The sequence below is a fragment of the Pinus tabuliformis genome, chromosome 1_1 (genome assembly GCF_031772625.1).
Source record: "Pinus tabuliformis cultivar Carrire ecotype Pingquan chromosome 1_1, CPIR1, whole genome shotgun sequence".
Classification (NCBI taxonomy): domain Eukaryota; kingdom Viridiplantae; phylum Streptophyta; class Pinopsida; order Pinales; family Pinaceae; genus Pinus; species Pinus tabuliformis.
Genome location: NC_142297.1, coordinates 108,540,603 through 108,566,710, shown reverse-complemented (window position 1 = coordinate 108,566,710; position 26,108 = coordinate 108,540,603).

Sequence of the window (26,108 nt, the reverse complement as noted above, 5' to 3'; positions counted from 1 at the left end):
TTCCTCAGGGTTTCATCAGCTTCTGTATATCTGACAAAATTGGGCTGGGGCTGAAACATATGTTTTACCTCATGCTCAATATAAAATAAATTCTCCAAATTATCATAGATACTTTGGCCTGTGGGGTGTGCTTTTACTCCTGAAGAACTTGTTGATGAATTAACTTGATTAACAGCATATGTGTTCAAATTATGTACATAATTTGTGTGTCTCATAAGCCGGTCATTATTTCCTAATAGACTTGGTAGCCCTTTACCCTGCAAAACTACAAATCTTTCCATGAAAGAATCAATTTCTACCTACATATCCTGGCATCTTCTTTCCAAGTTCTCCATTAAAGTTCTCTTTGTCAGAACTCTTTTGATGTCCAATATGGTGCCTGTCCTGTTTGGGATGTCGAGTTGTTTTAGATGTTCCCTATTTCTGTAATTCAGAAAATGTATGAGCCAGTGTGCTTGATCAGGCATTTGTCCTAATAAAGCTCTTGCTTTTTGAATTTCCCCATGTGCTGCATTCACCAAGTCAATCTGCTCATAAATAGCTTGGATAGATGGCCAAACATTACTTAGGGATTGATTGATATTGGTCCAAAGAATTCCTTTGATTTATGCCATAGGCTTATCCATAGTGAGATCCTTTTCTAATGTTCTCACTTTATTCTCTAATGCCTTGACCTCTCTTATTTTCTCTACCACACTTATTTTGGATTTATCATAGCTCTTTTCAACTTTTGCCAATTTCTCTTTTACTTGTTTCAACTCTGACACTTGAAGTCTCAATTCTTCCATGGCTTTTATCAATTCTTCTGTGCTCATAGTAGTACTGCTGCCTGGTGCTTCTCCTGCTGATGATGTACCTGCAATTGCCTCTACTGTAGCTGTTGGAACATTTGGAGTTGATGTTATTCTGATTGTTGAGGGGGCTGCAGTTGTGACTATAGGCATTACCTCAGGTGGTCGGGAGGTGTTACAGGGAAAAGTGTCTACACAGAACTGCTTATCCCACTAAGGTGTGATAGCTACCTTAGAAACAAACAAAGTAAAGCTACTTTCGTTTTTCCTTTATGAAATATAGGTGAGAGAAGAACAAAGAAGACCGACCTGTATCTTGCGCTAATCTCCTAGTTCGATTCCTCTCTCTCTTCATAGTCTTTCGCTACTTGTTCCCTTGCAAGCCTAGCTTCACAGAGTACCTGTAAGATCACAGTAGCATAGCACTATACAAGAACATGGATCTATAATCATAAACGATCTAGGATCAGATGTAAATTAACCATACAAATGCATAAAACATAAATGACACAAGAGTATGGAGGAAAACTTGAATAGCTTTTATTGATAAACAAGAAAGAGCCAAGGGAGTTACAACCAGTTGTTCTGACCCAGCATCATCCTCTCAGCAAGGAAGCCCCTCTTCACCTCATACAAAGCTTAGATCACCCAATAATCTGATTTTTGTCTCAAGAAACCAACAGCAATTCCTTACAATATGAAAAATTCCAGCCTCCGGATCTCTGGGATGAGGGATCCATATATAGATATCTATAAGGGAGATGAGTCAGCTTGTGATTTGATTAGTGTCTTCCCTCTGATAGTTCTTGTTTCCACTTGGAGATTGATGATCTCTTACTCATCCTTGGTCGAATTCAGAGAGGCAAGTGTCACAGGAGAAGTTTCTGGAAGTTTCCATGCCTCTCCACCTCGCGGAATGATACTGCCATTTGTCACTTCTCGCCCATCGCACCCCATAGAAGGGTTTTTTGAAATGCAATGCACCCACACAGTGTATTTAGGTGAGATGCAACGCACTTTGCCTATGGAGCAGCTGAAATGATCCTGTTTTGACCAATTCAGAGCAGTTTTTCATGGAGAACTTCTGGGAGAAGCTGTAATCAGTTGACCTTGCTCCTTTAGGGGTTAGAACAACACTTTTAGGGACTTAGGAGCCCTTGGTTTATGGAAATTTCATGCTTGGGGTTGTAGTGCCCAAAAATGTCTATAACAGGAGGCCGACTCTCCTTACTTCTCTTTTAATGCTTTTTCCAGTGCCTGCTCTGTATCAGTTAATCTTTCATTAAGTTTCACGAGCAGATCAATCATGTCTTCTTCTGATTTTTGGTCTATAATTTCTGCAGTCTGAGGGTGCTTAGAAGGTGGTAGCTTCAATTGTTTTCTCAGGGCAGCAATGTCCTCTTCCTTCTTCTTGATTAGTGCCTTGATGCCTTTAGCATCTTGGGGGTCATGCCCCATTTCCATGATGATCTCTTCTAGGTATTTGATTCTGTTATCTTTGGCTAGAGAAGAAGCTTTCTCCCAATGCAACTGAGCTGTTGTATTGTCTAAGGAACTTTGTAACTAGTGGGCCAACATTGCTTTGTCAGCCAGCGTAGAATAAACCATTTCCCCGGTCTGTTTGTGAAGTTCTATCTGGTCTAGTGGATGAATGTCTTTGGCTAGGACCTCTAAGTTTGTTCTGATGTAATCTGCCACACACTGGGGTTGCTGTACCTTTGGATTAAAATAACTCATTAACATTTTGACCTCTTTAATGTCATAGGCAGACATCAATCTCTACTGGTTCGAGGGAGCCATTTTCAAGTATTGATTATACAGTTGAATTCTCACGGGATCATTCCTGGCCTTTATAGTTGTGAAAGTCTTCTTAATGTCTGAGGCCTATTTGCTTTGTCGCCTAGTGGATGACACTTCAACATTGTGCTGTCTCTCTAGCTCCTGCCTATGTGAGCTAGTTGATGTATCTACCACTGGGGAGCTCTGCTGGCTGACTAACCCCTCACCTCTTAGATTGTCTGTCGTTTCTTCAATAATTTCCTCTTCTAACAGAGGAGTCAATCTTTGTCTCTTTGCCCCTGGTTGCTCAGCAGGTCCACTAATAGGTGTGGCTTCTTCTCTGTCTCTCTTCTTGCTTCTTTCCTCATTTAGAGGAGTTTGCAGTGCTGGAATTTCCAGTGTTGTAGTTTGGGCTGGAGGAATTTGCCCCTGATTTTGTTCCTTTGACGTTGCTGGCAGATATGTCATTATTGGCTGCTCTGTAATTTCCACCTCTTTACCCTTTGCAGACCCTGTGTTTGATGTGCTGGTCTTCTGTGCAGGCTGCTGAGGAGTTCCAACAGAGGATGTACCAACTTCTATTTGCTGAGGTAGCTTGAAAGATACCTGTCCAAAAGAGTCCAAGTCAAGGCTTTTTTCAAGATCTCTCATAGCTTTTTCCATCTTTTCATGCTCACTAATTTCTTCTATTAATGTCCCTTCTACCTACTCATCCTGGTTTGCATACTGTTCAATTTCTAGGATATTATGATGTATGTAAACTGACAGCCTGTTTCTTACCCTTCTGTTACTTATGAAACTATGGATCATATGGCACCCACCCAAAACTCTTCTTCAATTTAAGACGGTCTTCTAAGATCTGTTCAGCTTCTTGCCAGGCCTCTCTAGAATGAATAACATAAGGGCCTAACTGGTTTTTGATTCTCAATTGAGCCTTCTTCTTGGCATTACACAAATGGATCAAATCTGAATTGATGATCTGCCTAAAATATTCTAATGCAAACAACCTCATGGGCACATATCTAGGCAATTTGAAAGAGTACAGTTCGCATCCATAAATTATGATTTCTGTGTGATTCTGGTAGAGGTACCAGTCACCTATCCTATACTATTTGGAAAGCTACAAAATTTCTTCACGTCACCAGAGATTTTGGGAGGGGGAGATCCTATCAACAGAGTGGATGCTGAATGAACAAATAAGTCAATAAAATCCTCATAGGTATAAGGTCATTTAAAGGTATTGTGGAAGACTGAGGTCCAAAAGATCACAAACCTTTGATTTCCCTTAGAGCCCAACCTTCTGATAGGAAAAGAGAAGATGTCTAGATGATGATATAAAAGAAGGTGGTATATGAATGATGTATACTTGAATACTCCTTCTCTATCCAAATTTATAAATTGGCCATGGATCTTGTTGGCAATGAAGGTTGCATAGTCATATTTGATAGCAAGGGGCTGCCCTGGGGTAAACATTGACAATATAACTAGGATGATTTCATCGACATATTCACTGGAATTAAACCCCAAGATCAAGGATATCATGTCAACAATGAGTCTTCCAGCTTCTGTAAACCAGGAATGCAAATAGGGAGGTGCGGCTTGGGGCTGGCAGTCTGGTTTCATGAATATATGAGCAATACGGGTTATCTATGAGCTGGTCAATTGAGAAACTTTTTCAAGTAGAAATCCCATGGAAAGATGAGCAAGGGGCTCGGTGGAATGGAAATGTATCATCTGATTGATGGACTTTGCAGTTATGGAAAAAAGAACATTTTGGGAAGGAGACATGACAGCTCGGTGGACAGGGTCATAATTGGCACAGCGCTGATGAATAATGTCAAGGAAAAGACAAACTAAAGGGAGGAAGTACATGGGAAGGTTAGATTCCCATATTCCAAAAATATCAGTGTTGTTTAGATGGTTATCCCTAACTTGGCAGAAGGCCTGGAGATGGTTCATGTCACCAGATAACTCTGTTATCTGGAAATCTTTGTCAGCCAAGGGTAAATAATTCAAGTCTTTATGGGGGGCATTAATGGGTGCAACGCTCAGAGCTGCGGGGGCTTCCATGTTTGGTTCTTGTGTTTTCAAACTGGAATTCGGGTTTCTATGGAGACAATGGGAAAAACAACAGTTCTGGGTGTATTTGTATGAGAGCTACAGACTGACTTTACTTAAATTTGGCTCTATTGGGTAAAATTCACAGTGGAAAAACCAAAATTACAGGTTTTGGGAAGCGAATTGGGTAAATACGTGTGTTCAGGTGGCAAACAGTATAATTCGCAGGTTCACTGACGAGCTGTAGAGCACGACATTAAAGTTTCTTGGCCGAGTGGTGGACTGGATGCTCGTACGGGATGGTGACGTGGAAGTGACGAGGTGGTGACATCAGCGGATGGTCAGCGGGAGGGCGGTAAGCTATTTTGGCCCGCACCGCTTTTGGGCATAAGTGGTTTCGGACGGGGAGGCCGCGAGCAGTGAGGGTGATTGACACGTGTCCATGGTATGGGCGCGATACCACCATTTCCCTGGGCAGTAAAGTTTAACGGCGGAGGGGGTCACGATACAGATCTCAGCCATTGGATGCAAGGGCCGAGATTGGACGGCCGGCGCTTTGAGGAGATGGCAAATGTTTAATACTGTGGGCCCGACAAAATATAATGCATTTTTTAATGCATCGGGGCGGGTTTTGATTGGTTTACGGAGTTTGGCTATTAATCAACGTGCGGTTAACTAATCCCATTTATGTGTGCGACAGGGGGTTCTTAATAGGTTTCAAATAAACCTATCAATTCCCAATTTGTATAGTGCTATGGTTTAGTTAACCAGGGCAGGGATATTAAAGTTTTGGTGTTTTTTATACATACATACATATTACAGGATGGGAATAAACATAAGGGATTTATACAATAAGTCAGAGTTAACATGAAATAATGAATCAAAAAGCGCTAAGTCACAATGTTTAAAAACTTAGGCAAAGGGGAAAAAACCGTTTATACAAGGAATATGGCCATTTTTCTAAGTAAAGTAGGAAATCACTTAGGCCAAATCTGAAATGGAATGAGAGATTTTAAGGATATTAAGCAAATCTTAATTCCTCTAGGGGAAATTAGTACATGATTTTGGGGAAAGGATGGAGGGGAGTTAGTCATGCCTCACTTGAGCTGCTTCAAGAGTATCTACCATGGTACTTGTGACATCAGTGAAATGAACATCTTGAGAGACAAAATTAATCACCAGTATGCTTCTACAACATCAAAACTGCCTACGCAGCCTACTGTACCTAACATTGTTTTCTTCTTTTTCTTTGGGTGCACTTGGACTGGAAAACCCTCATCAATTTTCTTTTCTTTGCATTGTAAGCCTATCTAATTCTGCACTTATTTCTTCCAAGGGCTCAGATTAAACAGTTGAGCTCCTTTGCTTCTCTACCTATCTATTTATCTACCAAGATTAAACAGTTTGGACATATTTCCATTCTCTATCTCTAAAACAAGAAATTTAAACATGAACTGGCCAAGATTAAGCTATTTGGCCATTCATCAATTGTGGTATAAAGTTCAACAAGCTGTACATGATGCTTTATCTATAGAAAACTGAAATAGTAGTGGCATTTGGGCTTGCACACTTTCCTAGTCTTTTTCTTTGGGGTTCATTTCTTTTTATTTTTTCTTTTGACCATCTCATTTTTTCACCCTTTGATTTTTCTTTTAGGGTATACCCTCTTTACATTTTTTAAATTTTTTTATTTTTTGAAAAATATGGAAAAACCTTTGCAACCAGAAAAGGTATGTACATATTACAGAGCTCATCAATGTCAATCATGAAATATGACACCTATTGGTATAGGAGCATAACACCTTAGATAGAGGGTTTGAGCATACTATTGAGCTAGAGGAAATGGTTTAGGTGGTCATCACCACCTTTTACAAACATCCCAAGGCATAGCAAAATGATATAAAAAGATCCATTTAGGAGTTATTAGCCTTGGGCCACATCAAGCCATGTTCCAAACATTTTTCTTCTTTCATGGTTTTGGTGAAGAAGAAGGATGGGTCTCTTTGAATGTGCATTGATTATGAATATCTTAACAAGAGGAGGATAAACCAATCCCAAGGATAGATGAATTTATGAATGAGTTAAGGGAAGCCAGGTATTTCTCCAAAATAGACTTGTGCTCAAGGTACCATCAAATTTGAGTGAGAGAGCATGACATCTGAAAGACAGTCTTATGGTGTCACTATGTGCACTTTGCGTTTTTGGTTATGCTCCTTGGGTTAATCAATGCACCAACCACATTCCAGTCTTGCATGAATGACATGTTCTACAAGTAGTTTTCATATATATATACTAATATTCTTTGACAATATATTGATTCAAGACATGGGAGGAGCATTGTAGCACTTGGAGGGGGTGATGATGATCTTAGAGGAGCAAAAATTCTATGTGAAGAGGTCCAAGTGTGAGTTTGGCCTCACAAAGATGCTTTACTTCGGCCATGTGATTGGAAAGGAGGGAGTTCGGGTACATCAAGAGAAGATTTGAGCTATCCTAGATTGATTGATTCTTAGGAATGTGACAAAGTTGAGGGGATTTTTGGGCATTTTCACTTTTTACAGGCGATTTGTGAGAGGATTCTCTTAGTTGGAAACACCCCGTAAAGATCTCGTGAAGAAGAGGGATTTTGAGTGGTTAGAAGAGGCACAGGAGGATTTTGAGTGCTTCAAGGTAGTGATGAGTTCAAGCCCCATTTTAGCATTTCCTTATTTTTCACAACCCTTTGTACTAGAGTGTGATGCCTCAGGGGAGGGCGATGGAGCAATCTTGATGCAGGGAAGTCACCCTATTTCCTATGAGAACCAAATGGTTTGTGGCTAGGAGATGTTTGCCATCATGCATTCCTTGGCCAAATTCAGACAACAATTGGAGGGAAACCAATTAAGGGTGAAGACAAACCATAATAGCTCGTAGTTCTTCTTGGCCAGAGAGAGATTAATGACAGACACCATAACTCGGTTAGTAGGATCTAAGTGTATGATTTTGAGATAGAGTATGTCAAGGGGAAGCATAATGTGGTGACTAATGTGCTTTCCAAGAGGCCTACAACACTCTCTCTCATGGACATCGCCCAGGATTGGAAGGCACGACTTTTGGCGGAGCACTCCAAGGATTAGTAGGCATGTAAGATTATGAATGACTCATTTGGGGATTATAGGTACAAGTTTATGGATGAGGTGATATACTATAAGAACATGACTTATTTGGTGTGAGGGTCTCAGCTATGGGAGAAAATCATGTGGGAAACCCACGATTCCCCTCTTTCAAGACATCCCAAGTTTCTCAAAACCTATAGGTCTGTCAAGGAGAAGTTTACATGGAGAGGCCTTAAAGGTGATATATTGAAGTATGTGCAGGATTGTAGAAGTACATGTCAAAGAAACAAGGTGGAGCACACACATCTAGCTAGGTTACTTCAGCCTCTTCCTATTCCAAAGCAGAAGTGGGAGGGCATCTCCATGGACTTCGTCACCAAACTTCCAGTTGTTCAGGGGCGAGACTATATATATGTGGTGGTAGACAGGTTGATCAAGTTTGTCCACTTTTTTGGTATTTCAGATATGTACTTAGCAGTGCATGTTGCCAAACTCTTTTTCAAGGAGGCATTTAGGTTATATGGGCTCCCTAAAACCATCATCAGTGATAGTGACAATAGGTTCATGGGGGGATTTCGGCAGGAGCTCTTTAGACTGGTGGGTACCAACCTGACACCCAGCACTAGCTACCGCCATCAAACTGACGGGTAGACTAAGATTGTGAATAAATGGTTGGAGGGTTACTAGCGTAACTATGTGATAAGTCAACAACGAGTATGGGTGAACTTGCTTCATTTGGGGGAGTACTGCTATAACATGACATATCACATGTCTATTGGGATGACACCCTTTAAAGTGTTCTATGGCTATCAGGCGCTATCATTTGTTGACATGGTTTTTGGGGATAACAGAGCCCTAAGGGCGAAGGATTGGATCCAAGAGAGCTAAGAGATCCCCAGGGGCCTCAAGGACACCTTACAGATAGCTCAGAATCAACAGAAGTTGTATGCAAACCGCCACCAGATGGAGGTGGGATACTTAGTCTACCTATGCCTACAACTATACCGACAGTCAACACTCAAACATAAGGGGGCCAACAAGCTCAAGCCCCTCTTTTACGGACCTTACAAGGTGATCCAACATATCTGGGAGGTGGCATATGAGTTGGATCTTCCACCAGGCATCAAAGTGCGCAATGTATTTCATGAGTCATACCTAAAGAAGGCGTTGGGGCGAAAGGTGTCAAGTACCATGGAGCTAACACCACTTGATGATGAGGGGCATTTGGTGTTGGTTCATGAAGACATCTTGAAAATGTAAGAGAAGAAGCTTAGGAATAGGGTTATCATGGAGTTCATTATTAGGTGGCAGGTCTTTCCTTTGGAGGATGCTACATGGGAAGGAGAGCAGGTACTATAGCACCCAACATTGCAGTTTCTTGAGGACAAACAAATTTTGGAGGGGAGCACTGTAATGTCTCCTATCCCATAAGATTGCTAGAATGATATCCTTTAGCCCATTTTTTCCCTTGGGAAAAGAGGAAAATGATTGGGGATCAATTTTGGCATTTTTGGACTTAAGGGATGTGGATGGAAACACATGGGAGCAATTTGCACCCGTAGATGAGGAGAGAATTTTTGGAGGGAAAGTGGGGGCCTCCAAGGAGGGTGCATGAGTGCATGAGGATATAAAGGCAAAAAGGGGGCACTCCACATTATTGTTTTCTACTACACTGGAGTTTAACATCTCTTGGAGTTTTTCAGTGCAAGGGTTGGAGTGTTGTTGAGCACAAGGGTTTTAGGCGAAATCCAAGCTATTTTTAGAGAACCTTGAGTGTTTCCCTAACTGAAAGATATGAGGAGTCGATCACGAGGCTTCACCTAAGCATAAAATTCAACCTTTTTGGAGCAGTGCACATTCCTAAGCATAGGAGAGAATTTGACTTGATCAATGTGCAAGCTATAGAGGAAATTAGGAGGAAAACTTGTAGGTGTCATTTTCTTTTTGGAGAAGCAAGATTTTGGTGATAATTTGTAGTGGTGTTTGGGGCCCATTTTTCAGGGTCAAATTCATCATTTTTTGGCAGTTTGTGGGCATATTGAGTGCTTCTTGGGTTGATGAATTTGAGCTATATGGAGCCAAATTTCAGATCAATTGGGAGTTTTTTTAGTTGTGGATTTGGGGCTACTTCCAGCAAAGGATTTTGGCAATATTATGCTCTAGTTGGACAGTTGGGCCATTCGCATGAGTTAGAGGGCTTCTTCACTGTTTGAGATTGAACCAAACCCTTTTTGGGTTTTTGTGGGTTTTTGGAGATGATTCCATTGGTGAAGTTTCAAGTTGATTCAGTCATTATTGAAGTTGGAAACCATCATTCTAATAATCAGCCAACAATAGCTTATTCACTAAGCCTGCAACATCACCATTCTGAGTTCTCTTTGCTTGGGTTAACAACATATTTCTAGGTTTTCTTCAACTTGCTAGGCAAAACTAGGTTCCATTGTTTCATCTCATTTTATGTACTCAAATCTATGCTTTAGTATAACCGCTCAGATTGTTATGCTGGTTTCATTTGTGTGTTAAATTTGTGATCATTATTACTTTATTTTTTTGTTGTTCCAAATTCATTGTTTTTGGTATTCACCCATTTTATCTGATCACTACGAAATACATATATTTTGTGTATTTTGGAACGCCAACCGACGTTTATGGTCAGAATCTTTCCATAATATTATTAGCATGGTCCATATCCTTATTTTATCTTAATGTAAAACATGCAATGGCTAATAATACCTGTTTTTGCAAACAACAGGTGATTGTTTCCACCAAAAAAATGTCCCCATAAATGTAATCCATCACAGGATACCTCCAAAAGATTCGAACCATGGCAATTCATGAGTTACCCAAGCCAACACTGCCTGCAGTGAGAAACATTTTGAAACTTTTTCATATTTTCTATCCAAATCCTATAGAGATTTGCATACATTCAGTAGCGCTTCATTTCACCTTCCACATATTTTAATTTCACTCCAACAACCTTTGCAAAGGATCACAAAGAGATTTTTTTTGGGAATAAAGAAAATGTGATGAAGATTAATGAATAAATAGAAAGGAATCTTAAGATGTAAAGGATATGCCAAAAAAATCAAGAACATAGCTATTTAAGAGAAAAAGTCAAAAAAAATCAAACAAACATAGATGTGAGAGCATAATGTTAGAAAATTAAAGATTCATACAGAGATATTGATTGATTAATTCAAAAAAATAATTATAAAGAAGTAATATTATAAATATTAGTAACGTAACCGATCTAGTTTTGGGGTTTTCCATTAAATGAAAATAGTAATGAAGATAATATTATTATTAATTAAATAAATACAAAAGAAATATTTATAATATTAAGAAAATAAAATAAAGATATTTAATAATTAAAATTAATATTGAAGTAAAAATAGTTATTATTAATAAAATGTGATATTTATTAACGAGGGAATTATTATTAAATGTAACCAAAACTACTTAAAGGTAACCAAAACTACTAACAATAATATTAATAGTATTTATTCATAGTTATATTAGGAAAATAATTTAATTAATAATTAATAATATTGATGATCAATATAATTTAAATATTATTAATACAAATAAGATAGTGGAGAAACAAATAAAATTTTCTTTAATGGAAGATTATTATTAATCAACTTAGATTTATTATAATTTCGGATGTATTAAGTACTTTAAGAGATCAAATTTATTTATTTATTTGTTTATTATTATTATTATTATTATTTATTTATTTATTTATTATTATTAATTTATTTATTTTTATTTTTATTTTTTTCAGTTTAAAAGAGATTTGTATCTCAAGACATTTGATCCCTTTGAATGTTTGGTAATTTAGGAATTAAGATGGATCTACACTTATTTACTTATTAATTATAAATATACTTATTAATTTTATATTTTATTTTTATTTTTATGTAATATTACCTAATCAACATTTTTTATTATTGAGAGGAATTTACACTTGTTTACTTATTAATTTTAAACATAATTATTAATTTTATATTTATTTTCATTTTTATGTCACATCACCTAATCAACATTTTTTATTATTGATAATTATAATTATAATTATTAATTATTTTATTTTATTTTGACCTAGTCAAAATGTTTACACCACATTACATTACAATGCAACATGTATACTACATTACTTTGGAGAGGGTCTCTTTACACAATAAGGGGTACTATTATTACCAACCTAGATCCATCTTAACTATGGATCTACTAAGCACCAAAAGGGATCAAATATCTTTACATATCATGAGATTTGATCGCTCTCAAGGTTTAATAAATCCAAAATTAAATGTGATGCAAGCACAAAAAAGATTTGAATTTTGGATTTTTAACTATAGAAAACCTTACAATTTTGACATTTCATTCCCAACTAGCAGTACAATGGTATAGTGATTTCAAAAGACAAACACTTCAATTCCACCTTCCAATCTTGGATATCTATGAAATTGACCCTTTTGTAACTCAATGCCATTGTGCGTTGCAAGGTTGAACACACATAAACCAAAAAAAAAAAAAAAAAAAAAATCTTACTTATACCTTCAAAGCAACATTCCTTTTTGGAAACCATTCTTTCATCATTTCAATTTGATTTGTAATGACTCTCATTCCTCGAAGGAAATGAATCCTTCGGCAACACTTCATGAAGGAACACCCAAACTCAATTCTTCAACACCTCTCCCAGCATGTATCACCTTCAAAGCAATTTATGAGATACAAAGGTATGCAAAGATGCCATTGTTCCACAATTTGTTTAGGTTGTCACGTTTCCTATAATAAGCTAAATCAATGCCTCCACTTGAACCTGAGTTGTGTTTTCACTGTGTGGTCAACAGGTTGCCACTCTATCCAACAATTGACTGAGATCCCAACACACTCCTGTAAACTGAACAAGAATCTAAACAGAGCAGACATTGAATTGATTTTCCTCTGCAACAGTTGCGTCAACACATAATTTGTTTAAACATGTTATGTTGCATAGCAAGGCTTTTCTCACAGTTATTAATCTAGATATTAAGAAATTTATAAGCGGAGGATTAAAACAACCCAACACATATTCCTCAATCCAATTCCCAATAATTTTCTGATTTCACATCGTGATAATTGAAGAACAACAAACACAAATATCATAAAATACTTCTTTTATTTCATCGCTCTGTAACACCTCTCCAAGTTTCTCTCTATAGGTTTGAATTGAAGGTCTTTATTACAAAGTTCCATATCCAAGTTAATAGGATCTATTAAGCTAAAATAGTAGAATATATAATTGATCCTTATTTCCTAAACTAAAATCCTAAAATACAAATGTTGTTACATATTGGATAGTTCTCAATTCTCTGGATGATCTTTGTGACATGCTGACCCATGGTTCTCTCATAAAATGCATTGTAAATATTTTCTATAAATATGTGAAATTAAAAAAAGGGGTATGGGTTAAAAAAAAACAAATTACAAAGTTGGGGAGGAGGATTGCTTGCTTGGGACGTTGAGTTTTTATTGTGCAGTGAAGAAACTAGAATTGTTGGACAACCATTAAAAGTTGTTTGGAATCACTATGTATGCCCTTTGGGTGAGGCAAGAATCTATGGACTCACCATGATAAGAATATGGTAGCATCAACTGGTGGAATTGAGGAAGAGGCACTCTGGATTCCCTATTTTTGTTGGGAGCTAGTGTTCTAATCCCTTAAGAAAGCATCCCCCTCAGATTGTAGAATCTGGATGAAGGGTGACATCTATAAGTAAGTGTCACTGCAGTTGTCTATGGTTGGGTGGAGAGTCCTTGTCCTAGACTCAGTTACCCTGCAACTTGAAAGATAAGCATCTATTGTGTTGTTTAAATGTTAATGAACTTATGATGCATTTTGGTTTGAAATGGCTTTGGCTTTTTTATTGATTTTGTGCTATTAATGTGATGAGAATGTGGATACACTTCTGTGTGGAAATCACACTCATAGTTATGAATAAATAAACAAATATATATACACATATGTCACATCTATGAAGTGCATGATGTTGATGAACAAATTGAGCAAGTTGTGCTTCTGGATGGGAATGAAGTGTTGTGCTAAACACTTGTTGTTGTTGTTCACAACATATAGTGTGCAACAGATTGAATAGTGCTTTATATGATAGAAACTAGAGTTGTATCTCTGTACCGAGACAATAATATGTATGCAATGCTTATTGGTGTTTTTACTATACATATGAAAATAATACAAGGACAATACGAAATGCTACAGACTGTGATAGGATCCATTAGGATATGGATTAAAAACCTGGAAACATTGTGCATAAAGACCCTTTTATTAACAAGAAACAATTACATAAGAGACTGCCCACTTGGTAAGGTCTATGCGTATACATGGATATTCCTTCATCAGGCTATAAGCCTTTGCACCTATGCAAAAGGTGTCAAGCTAATGATAAAGGGTTATTTTCTTTTTGGTGGAAGGATAGTCGAATCACATGTAGACAAGATTATCCATCCATGCATTATTAGTAGCTTGGATATCTTTTGTTAGCATCTGGGTGTAGCTAGCTTGACCCCGAAAGTCTCTACATAATTCCATGGAGCTACTTATAGGCCCACTTTGAATCCTGGAACCCTCAGCATGTGATAGGCGAGGTGGATACATTTTAGGAGTTTACACGAAGCCTGTGGTAGGTAAGGGCCATAGGATCACCTACACTAGCAAGCTTGGAATTCCCTGTCCCAGAACAGGGAATGCAGAAGGGATAGGAACTCCTTGGAGTTGGATTAGATCAAGCTCAGGAGGGGTAGCACCTTACATGTTGGGTGTGGAGCCTGATTATCTTCTATATTCAAATGTATTGCCACATAGGACCCTAGTTCGAAATGGGGGCGGCAACGCCGCCCGTAAAATATTCCCTGCAGGGGGCGTCCAGGGGGGGGGGCGGCTGCCCTCGAAGCTAAAAACAGCTATAAAATTGCCTTGTAAAAGTATAGTAATTTCTAGTCAATCTGGGCCGTTCATTAGGCGGATGATCTGACGGTAGAACTTATGTTTAGTTTAGGGTTTTTTTCCCTAGAAGGCAACCCCTCTCTTTGTATGAGGGTATTGTATTTGAGGCTGTGAAATAGATGTGTATACTGTGAGCAAGAAACAGAGAGGCGAGACTGTGAGAGAAAACAGAGGATATTACAGCGGATTTGTTGTAGGTTGTGTCTCTTCATTTTGCTGGATAATAGAAAGGGAGGACTGGCTGTTCGGGGTGGACGTAGCCCAAACTGGGTGAACCACATATATCTGTGTCTCTCTTGTTTTGTGTGTTTTCTATGTTTATATTTCTGCAATATTTTATGTGTTCCATTGCTCCGTAATATATAATTTTCTAACATTACAGTGCCTTAATCAACTATCAATGTCGACACCAAGTATTGGCATTCATTTGCAGGTCTGTAGGAAATATGAGACAGTGTCATGGTTGAAATAACAAACTCAAGGAAATCATGGTCGGGTCGATAATTGCTCTTATGACGATCATAAAGATCCTTGTCTGATGCATTGGTTAAGGAAAGTTCAATATCCCTTAGTAGATCCATGGGAGAGATTGAAGGAAAGATCAATGTGGCACAGGAGGGCAAGCCTTGAACTTATAAGATAGAAACCAGGCAACCTTATCCTTGCCAAACCCTAGTTGTGGAGACTCTTCATTGGTGCGGCCTGATTTTCCTTTAATGTGATTGGATGAGGAAGTGACGATGTGGCCCGAAGGTAAAAACCTGGAATTTTTACTTAGAGGAGTTAGTTTCTTAGCAATGGGATCGACTAGGATGATGTTAGCCGAGATGAGCTGGCTGACACACTAACTCAGAAGTCCTGCGATTAGTTAGCGGTGGACCCTCTTGACAAGTTGACTCGGTGAGGCTCACCGTGGAAAATTGTAAGGGGAATAGGCAAAATAGAGCCAGGGAAAAGCACTGGGATGATGTCTATGATGAAATTTTGATGTTCTATGTTGTAAAAATCACTTATTACAAAACTTCTTTATGCTACAATATTAGTTCAACAATTTTTAGATAGAACATAAACCATATGCGCAATAGAAGACATACAAGAATGCAATGAGACACAAAGAATTTAAGTCCAATGACCAGGGAAAAACCCACAAAGGAAAAACCTAAACAAATTCTTCTTCTATTAGATGCAATAATTCATCAGAGATATAAAGTACAATGAGAGAACAAGAGAATGAGAAAGTTCACCCAAATATGAACAAGTTGTAACATGAATATCACTGGTAGCAACAACTGAAGAAAATGCATAATCAACATTGGCTCACCAAATTCATCTCTTACTCTCTAAGTATGTCTCTCTAACAATCTCCTTCAAATCTCTCCAACTCTCTCTCAAGTTCGAATTCACAATGCACAAGTAAGTGAGGTGAGATGATATGACACACACACACACACACACACACATATATATATATGAGGAGCAATGAATTATTGACATAAAGGAGGAGCAATGCACATGCCTTGAGGAGGAGTTACATTTACCATTTAGGGAAGAGTAACTCATGCCATTAAGGAGAGACGATTTGAATTCCATTATGGAGAGACAACACATGCCTTAGATGAGAGGGTGAGAGGAATATGTTATGACATGATTTTAATGAGTGTGTAAGAGAAATATTGCATGTCATGCCTTGTAAGAGGAATCTTTTATGACATGCATAAGAAGAATACTTTATGACATTCATAAGAGGAATATTTTATGACGAGTCTTTTAATTGGAGTAAGAGAGTGTAAGAGCATTAATAAGTGTAAGAGAATGTTATTGAGAGCCAACATTGAGAGACTTGAATTTAATTTTAATAATAATAAATTGGCATCATAAGAATAATTATAATCATATTAATGATAATATTGATGATTAAGTCGAAATTGAACTATTAGGATTGATTGATGATCACAAGGGATTTTCCATCAACAATACATGATTACCAATTGATGCAAGGTGATTTAATATTTTTGGAAAGTCATACTTGAGAGTTTCTATGTTTAGAATATCTAAATTTAGAGTCTTTATTTTTAGAAATTCTATTTTTTTAGACTTTTTATTTTTAGAAATTCATCCCTAAGCTACTAATTTTCAACACTCCCTCTCAACTAGGGAGGAATTTCTTTTTGCAACAAATATCTCTGCTTTCTCTACCCATCTATATTCATATTTGCTCGATATCATCTAGGACAATGATGTCTCACTTTAATGAAGAAGAATCATCATAGGGGAGATTCATGCATCACCCTATTTTCACTTGGGGGGATTGCCACTTGCCAATGTTGTCTTTCCACAATCTTGGTGTTTGGGATAGAATATTAAATCTATAATGCTACCAAACCAAGAATCACAACGAAACTGCTTTGGACAACGGAAAATAAACAACAATAAATCACACGTGAACAAAAAATAGAAAACTTTTTACAATTTTCAACCCAACTTCATTATATTAATCAACATATAATACAACAATTTAGGGCTATTGTAGTAGGGAGAATGGCACTCATATATCCACTGATACAAGATACAAAATTGGGTCTTGGTTTTAGTCCATCGAAAACCAATCTACCAAGTTAACAAGATACTCTGACCATCTGGCTATCACATGCTCCCTCAACTCCTCTTAGTCGTACCCCGTAACTGCCTAGTCCTTCGGCTCTCAATCTGCATCTCTTGCCTCTATAAATGCTCGAAGTCCATCTGGCCACTGAACCTTGACTAACAATCTACTCTTTAGTTGTGTCTTAGTCCATCAAGGGCACAACACATCGAGACTCATGTCGAGTTGTTCACAACTCTATTTGTGAACAACTCCTAATCTTCCCATTACTGCTCCTCAAGTACTCAGGGACTTCATCCTACTATGGTCTTCATGTGCTGCTCCGATGAAGACCAACATAGGGCATGGAGGGTTTCCACCTATCACTGCAATATTTCCATCTCCCATAGTGAACATGGGCTAGGAGGACTAGCCATCATCTGCTGTATAAATCCTTCTCCACACATAAGTCTAGGGTTTTTCAATTTGCTCCTCTGGTTGATCAAACCTCGAGCTCAACTTCTACAACTCTAGAAACCATCTAAGTCCATGAAGATGGTGCACATGGGCTCCAACTTAGGCAATATCGTTCTTTCCTCCATTGGACCATAAATTCCCAATCCACTTCCACACTTGGTCCACTCTCACGCTGCCCTTCAATAGTCCACGAGTGACCAATCCTATTGTAGCATCTACTCCTAGTTAGGGCATCCAGTCATTTAGGAAACCCCTCCTCTTGGTTGCAAATAGACTCCTCAAATCAATCCCCTGCTAGGACCCTCATCGAATTAGCGTCTAACTATAAAAAACGTGACATCTACAACTCACTGTTGTTTCCCCCATGACCTCAATTTCTATGCATTCTCAAGACTAGTTAGGGCACCCAAAAACCCTAAAACACAGCTCCAAAATTTCTCTTCTCTTTTCCAAACTTCCAGCTATTTTTTTGTTCCTTCCTTGATCTTATAGACACCTTGGGAACCTCCACAAGGCTATAAAATATATCAAACTGCTACAACAAACTAGGGCTTCCTCCAGGCACAAGAAAAATCATGTTTGAAGCATCTCTATCCTCTATACACCATCTCTTCTCTTGGAGATGAATGAAACCTTTTGAGATCCTCCTTCACAAGGCCTAATGGCTCCCAAAACTACTCCAAAAATTGTTGTTTTCTACAACAAATTGTAGCTACCTGTGATAGAGGTTCCCCACACAAATAAGCACATAAAAACACTCTAAACATACCTCTGGACTATGGCTATGACCTACAACGAACTCACACCATATTTAGGAGATAATATGTCGAAAAACCATCCTCCTTGCCTCCATGCAATTTACCTCAGATCTACGAATCTTCCTTACAAGGAAACTCGCACAAAAAAAAACTATCTACCCAAAAACTTGTGCTCCATCACTTGCATCCTAGCTGCCTCCTTTGTTGCCCTATTTCATAGAAATTCCTTTGATTTGGATGCACTTTGGATATGAGGAATGAGGCCTATCCTCACTCCTTTATATATCCTTCTCTAGGGCGACGTCCAACCTATCAATAAGTGCTCCTTGTACTAAGGTCGACTTGAACTTGACACAAATTCACCCACATAATACATTCAAAAATTCATTTCTCTTCAACCACAACTCAGAATTGGATGATTTTCGATGTGTTAGATTCGTCTCAACATGCACTATCATCCTCATCCATCACATATTGAAATATCTTCATGGTTTGTTCCCCAACATCGATGGGTGTTGGCATTATGATGCATGTGTTGTACTTGATGGCAACCCCCCTCATAGAAGACCATCTCACTTATATACATTCAGAAGAGTGTAACATAATACATAGATGCAGGACAACTCAAAGGAATCAAATGGAAAGTTCTTAGTAAGCTTTGCCATCAAGTCCAAAGGGGGAGATTGTTGGCATTATGGCTAAAGTGTTGTCCTTGATGGCAACCCATTCAGGTGGTAGTTCACTATTCTTCAAGTCAGCAGCAGAAGTTGATGATCAGCTCTCATTTTATTGAAAAATTATGAAGGACGCAGGAAGCCAGTTCAGAAGGTGCGTACCCACAGGTACACCATGCAGAAACTGCGTCCAGGGACGCAGGCCAGCCGTTCAGGGGGTGCGTCCACCCAGTGCACACATTTCAAGGCAGAGAAAAGCACGTGGGGGTTTCTTGTGTGGTATCTAGCCGACGGTTTTGTGTTTCTATGGTGTCGGCTCGTGGTATTGTTCCTTGATTTGAGGAGGAGATTGCCTATATAAAGCAAAGGAGATCATTTGGATTTTGTAAGTCTTGGGTTGAATATCTTATGAGGGCTAGATCTGGTCTAGATCTAAACAAGGCGAATCTACTGATGGACCGAGATCTCTTCGGCGCATGTTCAGATCTGTGGATCTGATTGTCTGGGTTACTTCTAAAGTCTTGAAATCATCTATGCCCGGAGGGACGCAGGTGCAGTAAGGGTTCAGGTGCGTCCGGGACGCAGGAGCGAAGAGTTTCAGGTGCGCCGGACGCAGGTGCAGAAGGGTTCAGGTGCGCCGGGACGCAGGCAGTTCAGAAGACTCAGTGCGAGGGACGCAGGCTAGCAGTTTAGCAGGGTGCGTCCAGGGACTCAGGCCAGCAGTTGAGCAGGGTGAGTCCGGGACTCAGGCTAGCAGTTGAGCAGGGTGAGTCCGGACTCAGGCTAGCAGTTGAGCAGGGTGCTTCCTTCTCTTAAAATCTTTGTTTATCATTGTTGTATTCTGGGTTTGGTCCTATTATTGTTGATCTGGTTATTTCAGTTGATTGGGTGTTTCAGAAGGTTGTTTGAGCTTCAATGTTATTGTTGGGTCCAGTATGAAAATTGGATGAAATGTGGCCTTTCAGTTTATGGGTTGTGCTTCAGTGTATCCAGTATGAAAATTGATGAAACGTGGTACTTGAAGGAGAGAAGATTGTAGGCCGGCGCCTACGTACTAGTATCTAAGCTAGTACAAGAGCTAAAGGAAATCTTTGGAGCATTGTAGCAGGTAGTAGCCTGCGTACTAGTAAATGGATCGGGTAGTGCAAGAGCAAAGGGGGTTGTAACTCCCGTACTAGTATAAGGCTACACCAGTACAAATATTGTAAAAAGAATTTTTTCTTATTAAGAAGAAGATTGAGATGACTTGTAGCAGGTGGTTTTCTCCCGCATTGGGTTTCCACCTTATATCATTGTGTTCATGTGTGTGCCTTATGTGTGATGATCTACTTTATGTTACTGCATCTGTTAACTGATAATATGGTTGATAATGCTCTAATGCACTCATTGAAGATCGATTAACTTAATCATAAGAAGTTGTGGTAGTAGGATATATGAATCTGATTATGGGAATGAAAAAGTCTTATTAATGTGATAATACTGATTCACCCCCCCCTCTCAGTATTATTTCCAACAATTGGTATCAGAGTGGGTCCTTTGATAGAAGCTTGATCGCTTGAAGGAGATCCGTGGAACAATGGGAAAGAAGCTTAAGAAGAAAGCTAATAAGAAAAAGAAGTCATCTCAGAAGAACTATGACAGTGGAAGAATCGATTCGGGATTAGGCATAAGAAGCTCTTCAGATTCAGAATCAGATTCAGAGTCATTATCAGGTATGAATGTGTTATCCTCTGATGTTCCAGCTATATTTCCTTGTGAAAGAGATGAAAGTGATAGCGAAACTACTGAATTTGCTCTTATGGGTGAACAAGAAAGATATCAAATAGAGGCAGAATTTAAAAGGCTGAAAGACAAAATTAGAGATCAACAAGATCTATTAAACAAAAAGGAATGTGATTTCAAAGAAGAAGCTACCAAACTAAGGGCACAACTAGAAGAAGGAAACAAGGTAAGAAAGCTACTCAAGGACAAGGAAGACCAATGTCAAAAATTGCAGCATGAAGTGACATCATTAAGAAAAGAAGTCAACGAAAGAAGCACAACCATCAAGAAACTCAAAGATAGATCCAGCTACTATGAAAATCTTGAAGCTACAATCCTCTCACTAAAAGGAGATCTTGAAGAATCAAAGAAGCAGAATACAGATCTACTCCAAGCTATTGCAAAACAAGAAAACGAAGTCACCAGCTTAAAATCTCAACTGGAATGTGCCTTCCGAGTTCGTCAAATGCAGCAGGATCTGAATGAAGAACAAGAAAAGGAGATTCTCAAACTAAGGGAACAAATGAAAGCTGAAGAAGTTTTGAAAAAGAAATCTCTTGAAAAGGAAGAACAGCTTCAGGTTGAGGTAAATATCTTGAAAGGTAAACTAGAAGAAAAGGATAAGCTTTTACGATTTCAAGATAGCTCTAAAGTATTGGATGATATTCTTAGTAGTCAAAGGTCCCCTGCTATAAAGACTGGTCTTGGTTTCCATGAATCTGTTGAAGGTGAATCTAGTTCACAAGGTGAGGCAAGAAACTCTAAAAGGAAATCTAAAGTGATCAACGAAGAAGTGAAAGATCAATCTCATCATCAACCAAGGAAAGAGATTCCTCAAAGAAAATCCTTTACTCCTCCTATGAATAATGTTGAATGTTATGTATGTCATAATCTTGGACATGTTGCAGCTAGATGTAGAAGAAGAAGAGTTCAAGACCATTATGCAGAAAGGTCATCTCAATCAAGGTACTTTTATGGATATTGCTTTGCTTGCAATATGTTTGGTCACAAAGCTACTGATTGTTACAGGAGGAATATGAAACATGTAAGATGTTATGCATGTAACAAGCTTGGACATATAGCCAAGGAATGCAGGAACAAAGTTTGGGCACCATATCAAAAGGAGAAAATGTCATCATCACGCTTGAAGATATGGAGGAAAAAGGAAGTACAGTCAGAAAAGGATGGCACAGTACAATGTACAGACATACCAGAATAAGAGGAAGCTGAAAGTACAGGATGCAGTGCAGTAACAGGATACCTGCGTGCGGACGCAGGCCAGACCAAGTCCAGGTGCGTCCAGGACGCATTTCAGTAACTGAAGATTTGCGTGGGGACGCAGAGCGACTAAGGATCAGGTGCGTCTCTGAAGAAAAAGGACGCGGCGCGATAGTAATTTTGGGTGCGTCCCTGAGTAAAAGTACGCGGCGCGATAGTGTTTTTGGGTGCGTCCCTGCAGCAACAGGACGCAGCGCAGCAGAAGATAAAGTGCGTACCTGTCTCAAAGCATTTATTGGCTGTTTCTTCTTGATATGCATGATCAGATTTAACAGATGGCACTGGTTCAGGGGGAGCATATGTCCTAAATTCATTGTTGGCATTATGGTCCTTGGTGACAATGCTTATGATTCATCTTGCTATTATGAGTTGGTCACATGATCAGATGTATGGTTGATTCTCTAATGATGCTTGCATGAAGTCTTTATTATCCTTGGCACATATATGGATGAGGTTGGCTGATTTCATGGATGATTATTCAAAGTCGCATTGTTGGAGACATGATGATGATGAGTTACTCATATGCATTTCATGATGATGTTGACATGAGCAAGATGCATGATTTCTTTCTTGGCACAAATGGATGAGGATTGTTGGCTGGATACAGGGATGATTATTCATACATATGTTGATTGATGCTGATGCTTTCATTTGATGGCTCTTGATTCATGTAGATCTGGATGGTTATGAGTTGATGTTGACAGATACTATGGAGCAGATTATACAGTGCTGTTGTTTGTCATGATCTTTAGATGTTTGGAAGGTCGTAGCAAGACTCATGTTGTAATAGTCTATCTATTATCGTCATCTCTTCAGGTCATGTAACGGCCTATGTCCCCCCACTATGCATAGGATGAAGATGTAATGTATTTGGTTTTCATATTTCTGATGTATTCCCACTTGGTTGGATGGATGATCCTTATTGTGATGGGTGATGGATGTATGTATTTTATAGAGTCATGTTCTTCTTGTAGAACATCTTTTTGCAGACCTTGCTTACAGTCAGGGGGAGCTTGAGCATGAACAACACTATATAGCAGAGCAGACATCTCAGCTTGTTCTGAGAAAGACCATTATCAGATTGGAGCACCATGTCATATTCAAAGGGGGAGCTCATTCAGAGACTTCAGCAGATCTGGTTTATAGTCAAAGGGAGCATGTTCTTAGGGGGAGCATACTCCTTTGCCCTTGATGTCAAAGGGGGAGAGTGATCTGGTGTTGTTGCCATCAAGTCCAAAGGGGGAGATTGTTGGCATTATGATGCATGTGTTGTACTTGATGGCAACCCCCCTCATAGAAGACCATCTCACTTATATACATTCAGAAGAGTGTAACATAATACATAGATGCAGGACAGCTCAAAGGAATCAAATGGCAAGTTCTTAGTAAGCTTTGCCATCAAGTCCAAAGGGGGAGATTGTTGGCATTATGGCTAAAGTGTTGTCCTTGATGGCAACCCATTCAGGTGGTAGTTCACTATTCTTCAAGTCAGCAGCAGAAGTTGATGATCAGCTCTCATTTTATTGAAAAATTATGAAGGACGCAGGAAGCCAGTTCAGAAGGTGCGTACCCGCAGGTACACCATGCAGAAACTGCGTCCAGGGACGCAGGCCAGCCGTTCAGGGGGTGCGTCCACCCAGTGCACACATTTCAAGGCAGAGAAAAGCACGTGGGGGTTTCTTGTGTGGTATCTAGCCGACGGTTTTGTGTTTCTATGGTGTCGGCTCGTGGTATTGTTCCTTGATTTGAGGAGGAGATTGCCTATATAAAGCAAAGGAGATCATTTGGATTTTGTAAGTCTTGGGTTGAATATCTTATGAGGGCTAGATCTGGTCTAGATCTAAACAAGGCGAATCTACTGATGGACCGAGATCTCTTCGGCGCATGTTCAGATCTGTGGATCTGATTGTCTGGGTTACTTCTAAAGTCTTGAAATCATCTATGCCCGGAGGGACGCAGGTGCAGTAAGGGTTCAGGTGCGTCCGGGACGCAGGAGCGAAGAGTTTCAGGTGCGCCGGATGCAGGCGCAGAAGGGTTCAGGTGCGCCGGGACGCAGGCAGTTCAGAAGACTCAGTGCGAGGGACGCAGGCTAGCAGTTTAGTAGGGTGCGTCCAGGGACTCAGGCCAGCAGTTGAGCAGGGTGAGTCCGGGACTCAGGCTAGCAGTTGAGCAGGGTGAGTCCAGACTCAGGCTAGCAGTTGAGCAGGGTGCTTCCTTCTCTTAAAATCTTTGTTTATCATTGTTGTATTCTGGGTTTGGTCCTATTATTGTTGATCTGGTTATTTCAGTTGATTGGGTGTTTCAGAAGGTTGTTTGAGCTTCAATTTTATTGTTGGGTCCAGTATGAAAATTGGATGAAATGTGGCCTTTCAGTTTATGGGTTGTGCTTCAGTGTATCCAGTATGAAAATTGATGAAACGTGGTACTTGAAGGAGAGAAGATTGTAGGTCGGCGCCTACGTACTAGTATCTAAGCTAGTACAAGAGCTAAAGGAAATCTTTGGAGCATTGTAGCAGGTAGTAGCCTGCGTACTAGTAAATGGATCGACTAGTGCAAGAGCAAAGGGGGTTGTAACTCCCGTACTGGTATAAGGCTGCACCAGTACAAATATTGTAAAAAGAATTTTTTCTTATTAAGAAGAAGATTGAGATGACTTGCAGCAGGTGGTTTTCTCCCGTATTGGGTTTCCACCTTATATCATTGTGTTCATGTGTGTGCCTTATGTGTGATGATCTACTTTATGTTACTGCATCTGTTAACTGATAATATGGTTGATAATGCTCTAATGCACTTATTGAAGATCGATTAACTTAATCATAAGAAGTTGTGGTAGTAGGATATATGAATCTGATTATGGGAATGAAAAAGTCTTATTAATGTGATAATACTGATTCACCTCCCCCTCTCAGTATTATTTCCAACTGTTGGATACCTATACCAATAGGTTTCATATTTCATGATTGGCAAGGGAAAGTCCAAATATGCTCTGCTTTGATGTCACAAAGATCCCATATTTCCTAGAGAACAAAAGGTGTGTAAAGTGTTTCAATGTTGATGACCTTGTTTCAATTTTGGTGGATGATCCAATAGTTTAATTTGGATCATGCCATGTTTTCAATTTTCAGTTATAGAATAGAGAAAGGAGTCTGTCCAAACTGCTTAATCTTGGCAGACAACTAGTTCAGGTAGAGAAGAAAAGGCTCCCAACAGCTTAATCTGGGACCTTGGAAGAAATAAGGGTAGAAGTAGATAGAAAAAGCAAAAGAAAAAGCCAAAGAAAAGAAAAGGCAAGTAAGGGTCTGCAAGTCCAAGTGCACCCTCCAAGAAGAAATAAAAATGCTAGGCAAGTAGCTGGGTAAGTAGTTGGGGTTGCAGAAAGGTTATCCCTACCATTGCAGAGATGGTAACTGTGTGCATCAAAGCAAACTCAATTAATTGACAAAGGTGTTCTTCTTCATCAAATTGCAGCAGGAAGCATGACTAATTTCCCTCATTCCCCTCCAATTTCATTTCTAACATCCCCTCATCAGCTAAGATTCATGGAAGAGACTATGGTTTCATGGTGGTTCTTAATCTTTAGAAGCCACATTTCTTGTCTAAAAATCTTTTCGTTTTGATCTACTCTTAAAACCAAGTTTGTTTCACATAAACTTAATGGTTTCCCCTCCACTTACCCTCTCATCCATATTAACTCTAATTCTACTATGTAAATCCCCTATATTACCTTTCCCCTATTAGTACTAACACCATGGTGTATAAACCCCAAGCGTTATATAAATACCCCTCCCCTTGGCAATATAGCCAATAAGTCCTATATCAGGGATCAAAGTGGCATCTGGCCACTTGGATGAAC